This window comes from Gracilinanus agilis, chromosome X (assembly GCF_016433145.1).
Source record: "Gracilinanus agilis isolate LMUSP501 chromosome X, AgileGrace, whole genome shotgun sequence".
Classification (NCBI taxonomy): domain Eukaryota; kingdom Metazoa; phylum Chordata; class Mammalia; order Didelphimorphia; family Didelphidae; genus Gracilinanus; species Gracilinanus agilis.
In genome coordinates, this window is record NC_058136.1 from 48,576,297 (window position 1) to 48,587,800 (window position 11,504).

The following is an 11,504-nucleotide window of genomic DNA, read 5'->3' on the forward strand; positions in this document are numbered from 1 at the left end:
TAAATCAAGGGAGGGGACAAGGGTTACTGATTTAAAACAAATCACTGGTTTAAAAGGAAATAGCCTAAGAAGAAGGGGTAGAACTAGGAGAGGATACCAAAATGTTGGGGAATACACAACTGATGATTGTAACTCTGAATGTGAATGGGATGATTGATTATACTAAATTAAAAAGCTTTTGTACAAACAAAAACAATGTAACCAAAATCAAAAGGGAAACAACAAATTGGGAAAAAAATCTTTTTAACAAGAAAATCTGACAGAGGTCTAGTTACTCAAATATACAAGGAGTTAAATCAATTCTATAAAAAATCAAGCCATTCCCCAATCAATAAATGGGCAAGGGACAGGAATAGGCAATTTTCAGGTAAAGAAATCAACACTATCAATAAGCACCTGAGAAAGTGCTCTAAATCTCTAATAATTAGAGAAATGCAAATCAAAACAATGCTGAGGCATCACCTCACACATAGCAGATTGGCTAAAATGAAAGAAGGGGAGAGTAATGAATCTTGGAGGGGATGTGGCAAAATTGGGACATTAATGCACTGCTGGTGGAGTTGTGAACTGATCCAACATTCTGGATGGAAATTTGGAACTATGCTCAAAGGGCTATAAAAGAATGCCTGCCCTTTGATCCAGTCATACTATTGTTGGGTCTGTACCACAAAGAGATCATAGATAAACAGACTTGTACAAAAATATTTATAGCCATCATTTTTGTGGTGGAAAAAAAAACTTGAAAATGAAGGTATGCCCTTCTATTGGGGAATGGCTGAACAAACTGTGGTATATGCTGGTGATGGTATATTATTGAGCTAAAAGGAATAATAACCTGGAGGAATTCCATGTGAACTGAAAGACCTCCAGGAATTGATGCAGAGTGAAAGGAGCTGAGCCAAAAGAACATTGTACACAGAGAGCAATTCACTGTGGCAAAATAGAATGTAATGGCCTTCTGTACTAGCAGCAATGCAATGGCCCAGGACAATTCTGAGGGATTTATGGAAAGGAATGCTACCCACATTCAGAGGAAGAACTACAGGAGAGAAAACACAGAATAAAAACAACTGCTTGAACACATGGGTTGAGGTGGACATGATTGGGGATGTAGACCCGAAACTACCACAACAATGCAACTATCAACCATTTGGAAATAAATCTTGATCTATGACACATGTTAAAACCAGGGGAAATGCTCATTGGCTATGGGGGAGGGTGGAGGAGTGGGGGAAGGGGCGAAGGGGAAAGTAAGAACATGAATCATGTAACCATGATAACTTTTCTAAAAAATAAAAATCATTAAATAATATAAAATAAAATAAGTTAAAAAAATAAAAACCTGGAAAGAATTACACAAGATAATGAACAATGAAATGAACAGAACCAGAACAGTATACAGAGTCACAGAACTAATATTAAAAGAATAAACTGTGAATGTTACTTCCAAAAGTGAATAGTCAGTGATTTCGTAGAGCCGATACAAGTTACTTTCTGTTTTACATTTCTTTTTAATTAAAAAAAAACTCTTTGTATTATAATCATTGTTTTAATTTAAAAGAAATTTTAAAAAGGAAGTAACTTGTGTAGACTCAACCAAATTGACCAATATCTGAATGTATCTAAAACTGTCAACTTTAGTCATTGAGTATTCACTTCATTATTCTTGACTTGTTCAGGATTCTTAACTTGGGATCTATGAATATGGTTTGGGTTTTGTTTTACTATTTTGTTAATTTTTCCAATAAAATTGATTTCCTTTCTAAGTCCAAGTATTTTATGCACTTAAATATTCTGAGAATGGATGAATAGGCTTCATCAAGTAGAAGAACCCTTATTCTAGTTGGAATTTTGGATGAATGCTGAACTTATCTATTATTCAGAATAATAGAATCAAAAAATGATAGAATTGGAAGGAGGCCTCAGAGGCCTCCTAATCCAATCAATGCCTAATAATCCCTTTTCTGATATCCCTAATTATTGATAAATTAATCTCCACTTAATGGCCTCCACTATGTAAAAAACCCACAACCTTTGGAAGCATTACATTTAATTGTTATAGTCTAGTTCTAAATGTTAGGAAACTGTATTAGGAATAGTCTTTGCCTTTTACATATGTTTTTCTTAGTTCTAACCTCTAGAGTTAAGAAGAGCAAGTCTAATCCCCTTTTTCTCCTTATAATTCAACTGCCTTCTCATCTTGGAACTTCTCTCATTGCCTAAGGCCTTCTCACTCTGGAACATCTCTTTGAAACACCAGCTGTCTTCTCTCATTGGTGGGTTCCTTACAGGGCCTCCATTTTGGAAGTCTTGCCTCATTACCCTCTTGGATATATTTCTTAGACTTTCCAGACTTTACTACCATGTCCCTTGAGATGGAACATTTTCCTTGTCTTCCCTCTCCCTTTTCTGGACTTTCTGTGTTATTTTCCCTAATTAGAATGTAAGCTCCTTTAGGGCAGGGGCTGTCATTCCTTTTTATATCTCCAGCATTTAGAACAGTTGTTGGCATATAGAAAGCGCTTAATAAATGTTAGTTGTCTTGCTTCATAGGCCTCTTCTGCACATTCATTGTCCACTATAAAATTAAGACAATGTAAGTATGAATGTGGTCATTTATTCAAACTGCTGTTTCATTGGCCAAAAACAATGTTTTACCTTGTTATTGGGGTGATGGGGCAAGAAGAGGAGGGCACATTTCCACTGTCCACTTCATTGATTGGAAAGCTCCCCCAGTTATTTTATCAGAGATATATAAAATAGAGATCAGGAGCAACTGTAATGGTAACTTGAGATAAATAAAGCAAGACGTGATGGAATCAAAAGCAATAGTGTTGTTGTAGATAGAAAAAGTGCAATTAAAGTAAGTTTTCATTCCTGGTTGATGAGGCAGAATGTTTTAATATTAAATCCTTTCATGTTCAATAAGCCATTACCCAAGATAAGGATGATTAGTTGCTTTCTGTTTGATAGGAATTATGATTAATTATTTAAAACTATCTCAGTGGTTTGGCTTAGCCTGAGGTGAGGTTAGCTTGTTTACTACCTGACACAAAGTTTCTAGTTTTAGAAGGGTAACCTTTGAAATTAGAATTAACTTTTCAAAGAAAACATTATTTTCTGATGGCATATTTTTCAGACATTTCCAGGATACATGAAATAAACATGTTTAATGCCTTTTATGGATGTAAAAAATTGAAAAAGTAATGGAGAACAACCCTGTTATATCATACCTTAGACAAAATAAGTGTTATGATGAAAAGCAATGTTCTCATGAGCTGATATAAATACTAGATATATAAAATCTTGATTTCATTTTATTATTAACCACCTTAAGTTTGTATGTCCATATTGTTTCTTCCAAATAAATATATTCTCTTTAAGGGAAGCCCATTATATAGCTTAAAAATCTCTCTCAGATTTTTGTTATCCTGGACCTTAAACACTTTAAGATCTTTTTTTCTTTTTTCTTTGATAATTAAATTCAAATCCTTCATTTTACATATAGGGAAACTGAAACACAGAAAGTGGCATTCCTTATTTAGTGTCACATAGCTAGTTAGTAGCTGATCTGGCCTCCTCAGTCCAACCTCATAAGTTTTTGTTGAGGGCAATAATTTTGTACCTCTGAGTCAAAGAAAAATTTTTAGTTACTTTCATCCAAACCATAGAACAAGTTCTAAGAGATGATGCTATTTGCTCTCATTGATGAAAAACTGTAACATACCTCTAGAAATCTTTAACAATAATATTTTTCAAAATGGTAAGGTGCTACTCCATGTAGGTAGGAGGATTTTTTCTCATTTGAAAAAGGACATAGGGATTTTAAAGATATCTATTTCTAATATTTAACTAGCCATCTTAGTACTTTTGTAAAAATATTGTGGAAATGTTTACTCAAACAAAAATAGAATTTCCTCATCATTGCTGTTGAGAGCAGAAACAATGAGTTAGTGCTTTACATCTTGGGGCTTTGGTAAACATTAAAGCCATGCTTTCTTTTCTGTCCAATTGTAATCCTTCTCTTCCATCTCCTTATTTTCATTAAATGAACAAGATTATATGATTACTTTAAGAAACCTAGTGCAAATGTTTCCTACTGCTTTCACTAAAAACAAATTTTTACTTGGAGTTAAGTGAAATTGCTTTTTTTTTTTCTTCCCCCGAGTTAGGAAAAAGGTACCTTCCTCCAGTACAAGAGACACATGTTTACTACTATTGAGTATTTGGTGCCAGGTGTTATCCTTTGTTTCTAATTGTCTGACTACAGAGTGAGCAAGTGAATGAATAGCTTTCAGAGACATCATTTGGGAAGAATGGACTCAGAATTCCCATTTCCACCTTGAATTTCCATCCTGCTGTCCTTAAGATCCTGAAGGATATAATTGAGGGTGTTTCTAAAATAGAAGGAATGACACTACAAAAAGAGGATAAATGATTATGAGGGAGTGATGAGCAGGCTGGCTCCATACTTGAAAGGATAAATTAATGGAATGATGACTCTATGGGCTGTTAAGGAAAATAGAGTCTGGCTATTGGTTTGTTTCTTGTGCTTTAGATCTCTCTGGGGAAGAAAGGAACAAGAGCTAAGTTGGGGTAGCCTCTTGGGGAAAAGGCAGGGCTGTCCTTTGATGCAAAGGTGAGTTGATTTAGGAATGGAGGGAGTCATTGGGAAGTAAGAGCAAGGTTAAAACAAATATAGCATTGTAATAATTGGATTAAGTCTACACTGCCCTTCTTTAGATTTAATCGCCAAAGGTGAGAACACCTCTAATTCTGGGAGGTCCATAACCCATGTGTGCTAGAGTGGGTGATGAATCAGAATTAACTGACTATCCCCTAGGCAGTACTATGAGAATCTTGTCTATTGTGATTGAACATGCAAATTAGGTCGGAGGCACAGGAAGTGATGCATAAGTGACCCCTTTAAAAGGAGAAGGTCCTCAGTCAGCTGGGGGCTTCTGGTGAAGGACCTCTTCTGGTTCATGGAAAAGTGTTGGAATGCTGAGACCCTGGTGAGACTGCTTTAAATATCTTCTTTGAATTCCATGTGGTGAGTTTAAAGACTGACTGAATCTTCTTGAATTTCTCTTAAAAAATTTCTTTTAGTAGACTCTGTGAATGAAGTTTTGCTCCATTCACCTCCGAGCCTCTGGCCCTCTTAAGTCTTGGCTGAGGGTTAAGATCTACCTGGATTAATTAGAGGATTGTAATAAATTACCTGCTGGGTTAGATTCTTATTTCCTTATTTCCTCTCTTTCTTCTTAATTGTAAATAAACTTCCACAAAAGTCAATTTTGACTTGAGATTATTCTTAATTGAGAATTGATAATAGTTCAATCCTCTGGAGACTATCTTTTAATATAGTGAACCCATAAAACCCCTTTTTCCCCCTTATAGCATCAAGCATACATTTAATTTAAAAAGGAAAAAATGCTTAAAGTAATGAATTTGCCTTTTTTAATGAGAAAAGAATATGTTTGAACTAAAATTAATACAACTAATCCAAAGGCAGAATGAAAGCTTTTTATAAATCATTAAGTAGGGGGCAGCTGGGTAGCTCAGTGGATTGAGAGTCAGGCCTAGAGACAGGAGGTCCTAGGTTCAAATCTGGCCTCAGACACTTCCCAGCTGTGTGACCCTGGGCAAGTCACTTGACCCCCATTGCCCACCCTTACCACTCTTCCACCTAGGAGCCAATACACAGAAGTTAAGGGTTAAAAAAATTTTTTTTAAAATTAAGTGTCAGAAGGAGTAGAGTGCTGGAATTGCAGTCTGGAAGACCTGTGCTCAAATTTGGCCTCAAATACTTACTAGCTGTGGGACCCTGAGCCAGTCATTTAACCTTTTTTAGGTTCAGTTTGCTCATTATTAAAATAGAAATAATAATATCATCAACCTCATAGGATTTTTGTGAGGGTCAAAGAAGATGGCATATGTATTTAGCATTTTTACACAAAAGGTCTATATAAAGGCTATTATTATTATATAGGGAGCAGGAAATAACAAAACCAGGTTGGATATAACAATACTGACCTTTCTCTTATCACTTTATCCTAAAAGATTTGTTAGCTCAAAGAATTTAGAGTTAGGGCTATCCCACTTCTATAACACTTATTTTACAAATTAGGAAACCAAGGCCATGAGTGATTAAGGAACTTACCTGATATCACATAGTGCTATTTTCACCATAGCATGATTTTACTCATTTTATTTTCACTATTCTTGTGATTTGGGTATGGCAAGTATTTGACAGATGAGGAAACTGAATTGAATCCAAGATAGGAGACTTATCAAGGCTGATAAATAGCAGCTCTGTGACTGAAATAGGGACTTTTGACTCCACATCTAGCACTTGTGTACTATAGACTCTAATAATAAGGAATGTGCTAGAAAAATATGCTTTTAAAAGTAATTATTTATCTGGGTTTCAAAGTACTCCTGTGTAATTGGCTGAAAGTTTCTTTAAGATTTCTCACAGACCCAGGAATCTAGTCAAGTTGATTAGTGCTAAAGACATCAACTAAACATTCTTCTTACAAGAAATACTGCTAGCTTGTAATCAAGACAATAATGAGTGATTTATTTGTTCACTTGTCCTCAGGTCTACCCATCATTACATGTTCATTAAGTAATAATTGTCATTGATTGACAGGCCTACATATGGATGACGGTAAGAGTAACAGGGCTATTAAACCTTCACTGGATAGAACAAGCATCCACCACAACCAATAATGTAGATTAATGAGAAGAATTAAACCAAGGATAGGTACATTATGGACCATTTTCCTTTCTTCTCATTTTATTTATGATGACTGTCAAATGTATGACATCACAGAGACCTTCAAAAAGGGGAAGGGTGATAACATAAGGTAGACCCTCAGTCTACATTGGTGCCATACAAATGCTTTGACTCTTACCAAGAAAACACTGCAATTTATTAAGGATTAGGGTTTTGAACAACTGTGATGGTTCACTTTGAGATAAATTCTTTATCTACATTTGTTCTTTTGGTTGCTCCTAAGTCCATAGTACCTGAATGATAACCATCTATTTGAATCCACCACTCATGTGCTCTTATTCCCACTATATATTGCTGATAAAAGCAGAATAACACATGTGACTTCCTAGAGAAGCAAAGATTATTTATATAAAACACCAAGCAAGCTGCATGACAGATATGTATTTATTTATTTATTTGTTTGTTTGTTTGTTCATTTATTTTTTAAACTCTTAACTCCTGTGTATTGGCTCCTAGGCAGAAGAGTGGTAAGGGTAGGCAATGAGGGTCAAGTGACTTGCCCAGGGTCACACAGCTAGGAAGTGTCTGAGGCCAGACTTGAACCTAGGACCTCCCGTCTCTAAGCCTGACTCAATCCACTGAGCTACCCAGCTGCCCTCCATGATAGATATTTAAATCAAGCAGTAAATGTTTCCTTCCTCAATTTTTCCAAAGTTAAGAGTTTTCTCATTTCATATATTCAGAACAATAAGGGACAGATATATACAGAGAGTTAAACTCATTTCTTGGTGTTTGCATATAGTAATCACTTAATACACACTCATTCACGTATTCACATATTAATCACTTAGTGTTTGGCATCCACAAAAGGTTGCCCTGGGTGACTTTTACTCTCTTATCTATATTCCTTTCACTAGCTTTTTTCCATGTCACTTCAGAGAAGAGCAAGAAAATGATGTTGCTTTTTTCCTTCTTCCTTAAAAAACCATCACATGGCGGTTAAGATGGTGGCAGAGTAAGGAGCAGCAGCTTGATCTCTCCTAACCAAAACATACAGGATTCCTCAAGGGGACATAAAAACGAATCCAGACGAATGAAGAGACCAGACAACAGGGCGCAGCATTGAAGGTACGTGGAATTGGGGCATTTCCACACTATAAAGGGGTGAAACAGCTCTCACTAAAATGCGAGAGGAAGAAGCCCCACCCCCCACACCACGTACAGCGCCGAGGCCAGTGCACAAGAGTGAAAGCAGGTTTGGGGCACCCATTAAGTCACTGGCAGTTCCAGGGCTTGTTCCAGAGAGCAGCAAGACTTAGGACCCCAAGAGGCTAAAGAACGCGCACGGACTTTCCCGAGCATCTGCGAGGGTGAAGGCAGTGACCTAGGTGTGGACTAGGATCTCGAGCGCAGGCTTGGACCTCCAGTGGGGACCCTGGGCAGAGGGGAGCACTGCTGTGGAAGCAGCGCCTTGAGACTGCTGAAGAAGCCTCAGGCAGAGGGGCAGACCAGGGACAACCAGGAGGCTCTACCCCGAGAACAAAGAGACCTGAAGCCTCGGAGCTTAGAGAGGTCAGACAAACCCTGAGTGTGAGGATAAAGCCCAGAAGGTGAGGGGCAAACAATGGCAAGCCCAAATTGGGAAGCTCAGGGGAGAAAGATCATCAGGAAGAAATCTGGAACACTCAACAACTTTTACACAGAGAAAATCCAGACAACAGAGGAGGACAAACAAGAAAGCATATCCAAACCTTTCCAAAACAATGAAAACTGGTCACAAGCTATTGAAGAGTTCAAGTCTGAGATGTTGAAAAAGATGGAAAAGATCTGGCAAGAAAACAACAGTTTAAAAGGCAGAATTTTACAATTGGAAAGTGAGGCAAGTCAATTGAAGACCAGAAATGACCAGATTGAAAAGGAAAACCAAAAGATTATAGTCGAAATCCAAAAGATTATAACCAAAAACCAGTCCCTAAAGGCTAGAATTAAGCAATTAGAAGCTAATGATCTCTCAAGACAACAAGAACAAATAAAACAAAGCCAAAAGACTGATAAAATAGAAGGAAACATGAAATATCTCAATGAGAAAGTGACAGACCGAGAAAACCGGTCTGGAAGAGACAATTTGAGAATCACTGGTCTTCCAGAAAAACCAGAAATTAATAGAAACTTGGACTCCATACTAAAAGAAGTTATTCAGCAAAATTGCCCTGAAGTTCTACAACAAGAGGGCAATATAGACATTTAAAGAATCCATAGATCACCCTCTACACTAGACTCAGAAAGGAAAACACCCAGGAATATAATAGCCAAATTCAAGAGCTTCCAACTAAAAGAAAAAAATCTTACAAGAAGCCAGAAAGAGACAATTCAAATATCAAGGAGCACCAATCAGGATCACACAGGATCTGGCAGCCTCCACGCTAAAAGACCATAAGGCTTGGAATACAATATTCAGAAAGGCAAGAGAGCTGGGCCTGCAACCACGGATCAACTACCCATCAAAATTGACTATATACTTCCAGGGGAAAGTATGGGTATTCAACAAAATTGAAGATTTCCAAGTATTTGCACAAAAAAGACCATGACTAAATGAAAAGTTTGATATTCAACCACAAAAATCAAGAGAAACATGAAAAGGTAAACAAGAAACAGAGGGGAAAGAAAGAAAACTCATAATTTTTTAAATTTGACGCTTTAAGGGCTTCAATAACATCTAATTATCTTTATTCCCATGTGGAGAAATGCTATGTATAATTCTCTGCAGTGAACTCTATTCACTATTATAGCAATCAGAAGAATAATTCATAGGGAGAGGACAGAATACTAAATGGTCTAAGATGACATGGGAGTGGGAAAGAGGGGGGTGAATAGTAGGGGACACCAAGAGAAACTTGAGTGAATAAGAAAAATAGGATATTCTATTACACACAAAGAAGGCATGGGAAGGGGAGGGGACAAATACTATTATAAGAAGGAGAGGAAGAGAGCATTAAGGGGTAATATTTAAACCTCACTCTCAGTGTAATCAACCCAGAGAGGGAAGAGTAGCTATATTATCCATTGGGATAAAAACCTCTATCTAACCCTACTGAGAAAGTCAGAAGGGATGAACCAAGGGGAGCAGGGGAGTGGGGAGGTCAAAAAAAGGGAGGGGAAAAGAAAGGGGAGGGAATTCATTAGGCCTTTAAAAATATAAAGAGGGGAATAACAAGGGAGGGGGTAGAAAGGGAAGTTAATCAAGGGAGGGGATAAGGGATACTGGCTCAAAGCAAACCACTGGTTTAAAAGAAAATAGTGTAAGAAGAAGGGTTGGGACTAGGGGAGGATACAAAAATGTCAGTAAATGCACAACTGAAAATTGTAACTCTGAATGTGAATGGGATGAACTTGCTCATAAAACAGAAGCAAAGAGCAGAGTGGATCAGAAACCAAAATCCTATCATATGTTGTCTACAGGAAACACATATGAGGCAGGTAGACATACACAAGTTTAAGGTTAAGGGCTCGAGCAAAATTTTTTGGGCATCAAATGAGAAAAAGAAGGCAGGAGTGGCTATTATGATTTCTGACAAAGCCAAAGTAAAAATAGATATGATTAAAAAATACAGGGAAGGTCATTACATCCTGATTAAAGGCAGTATAAACAATGAGGAAATAACACTGCTCAATATGTATGCACCAAGTGGCATAGCACCCAAATTCATAAAGGAGAAACTGGCAGAGCTCAAGAAGGAAATAGATAATAAAACCATACTAGTGGGAGACCTAAATATTCCTCTTTCAGATCTAGATAAATCAAACCAAAAAATAAATAAGAAAGAGGTAAGAGAGGTGAATTAAGTCCTAGAAAAATTAGATCTAATTGATATGAGGAGAAAAATAAATAGGGACAAAAAGGAACACACCTTCTTTTCAGCTGCTTATGGTACATTCACAAAGATTGACCATGTAATAGGGCATAGAAACATAGCAAACAAATGCAAAAGAGCAAATATAATAAATGTAACCTTCTCAGATCATAATGCAATAAAAATAATAATTAGTAAGGGCACCTGGACAGGAAAATCAAAAACCAATTGGAAATTAAACAATATGATTCTCCAAAACCAATTAGTCAAAGAAGAAATCATAGAAACAATCAACATTTTCATTGAAGAGAATGACAATGATGAGACATCCTACCAAACTCTGTGGGATGGGGCCAAGGCAGTACTCAGGGGGAAATTTATATCCTTGAGTGCATATATTAACAAATTAAGGAGGAAAGAGATTAATGAATTGGACATGCAACTCAAAAAATTAGAAAGCGAGCAAATTAAAAACCCCCAGATAAAAACTAAATTAGAAATACTAAAAATTAAGGGAGAAATTAATAAAATCGAAAGTAAAAGAACTATTGAATTAATAAATGAGACTAGAAGCTGGTATTTTGAAAAAACAGATAAAATAGACAAAGTACTGGTCAATCTAATAAAAAAAAGGAAAGAAGAAAATCAAATTGACAGTATCAAAGATGAAAAAGGAGACCTCACCTCTATTGAAGGGGAAATTAAGGCAATCATTAAGAACTATTTTGCCCAATTATATGGGAACAAATATGACAATTTAGGAGATATGAATGAATATTTACAAAAATATAAATTGCCTAGCTTAACAGCAGAAGAAATAGAATACCTAAATAATCCCATATCAGAAAAAGAAATTGAACAAGCCATCAAAGAACTCCCTAAGAAAAAATCGCCAGGGCCTGATGGATTCA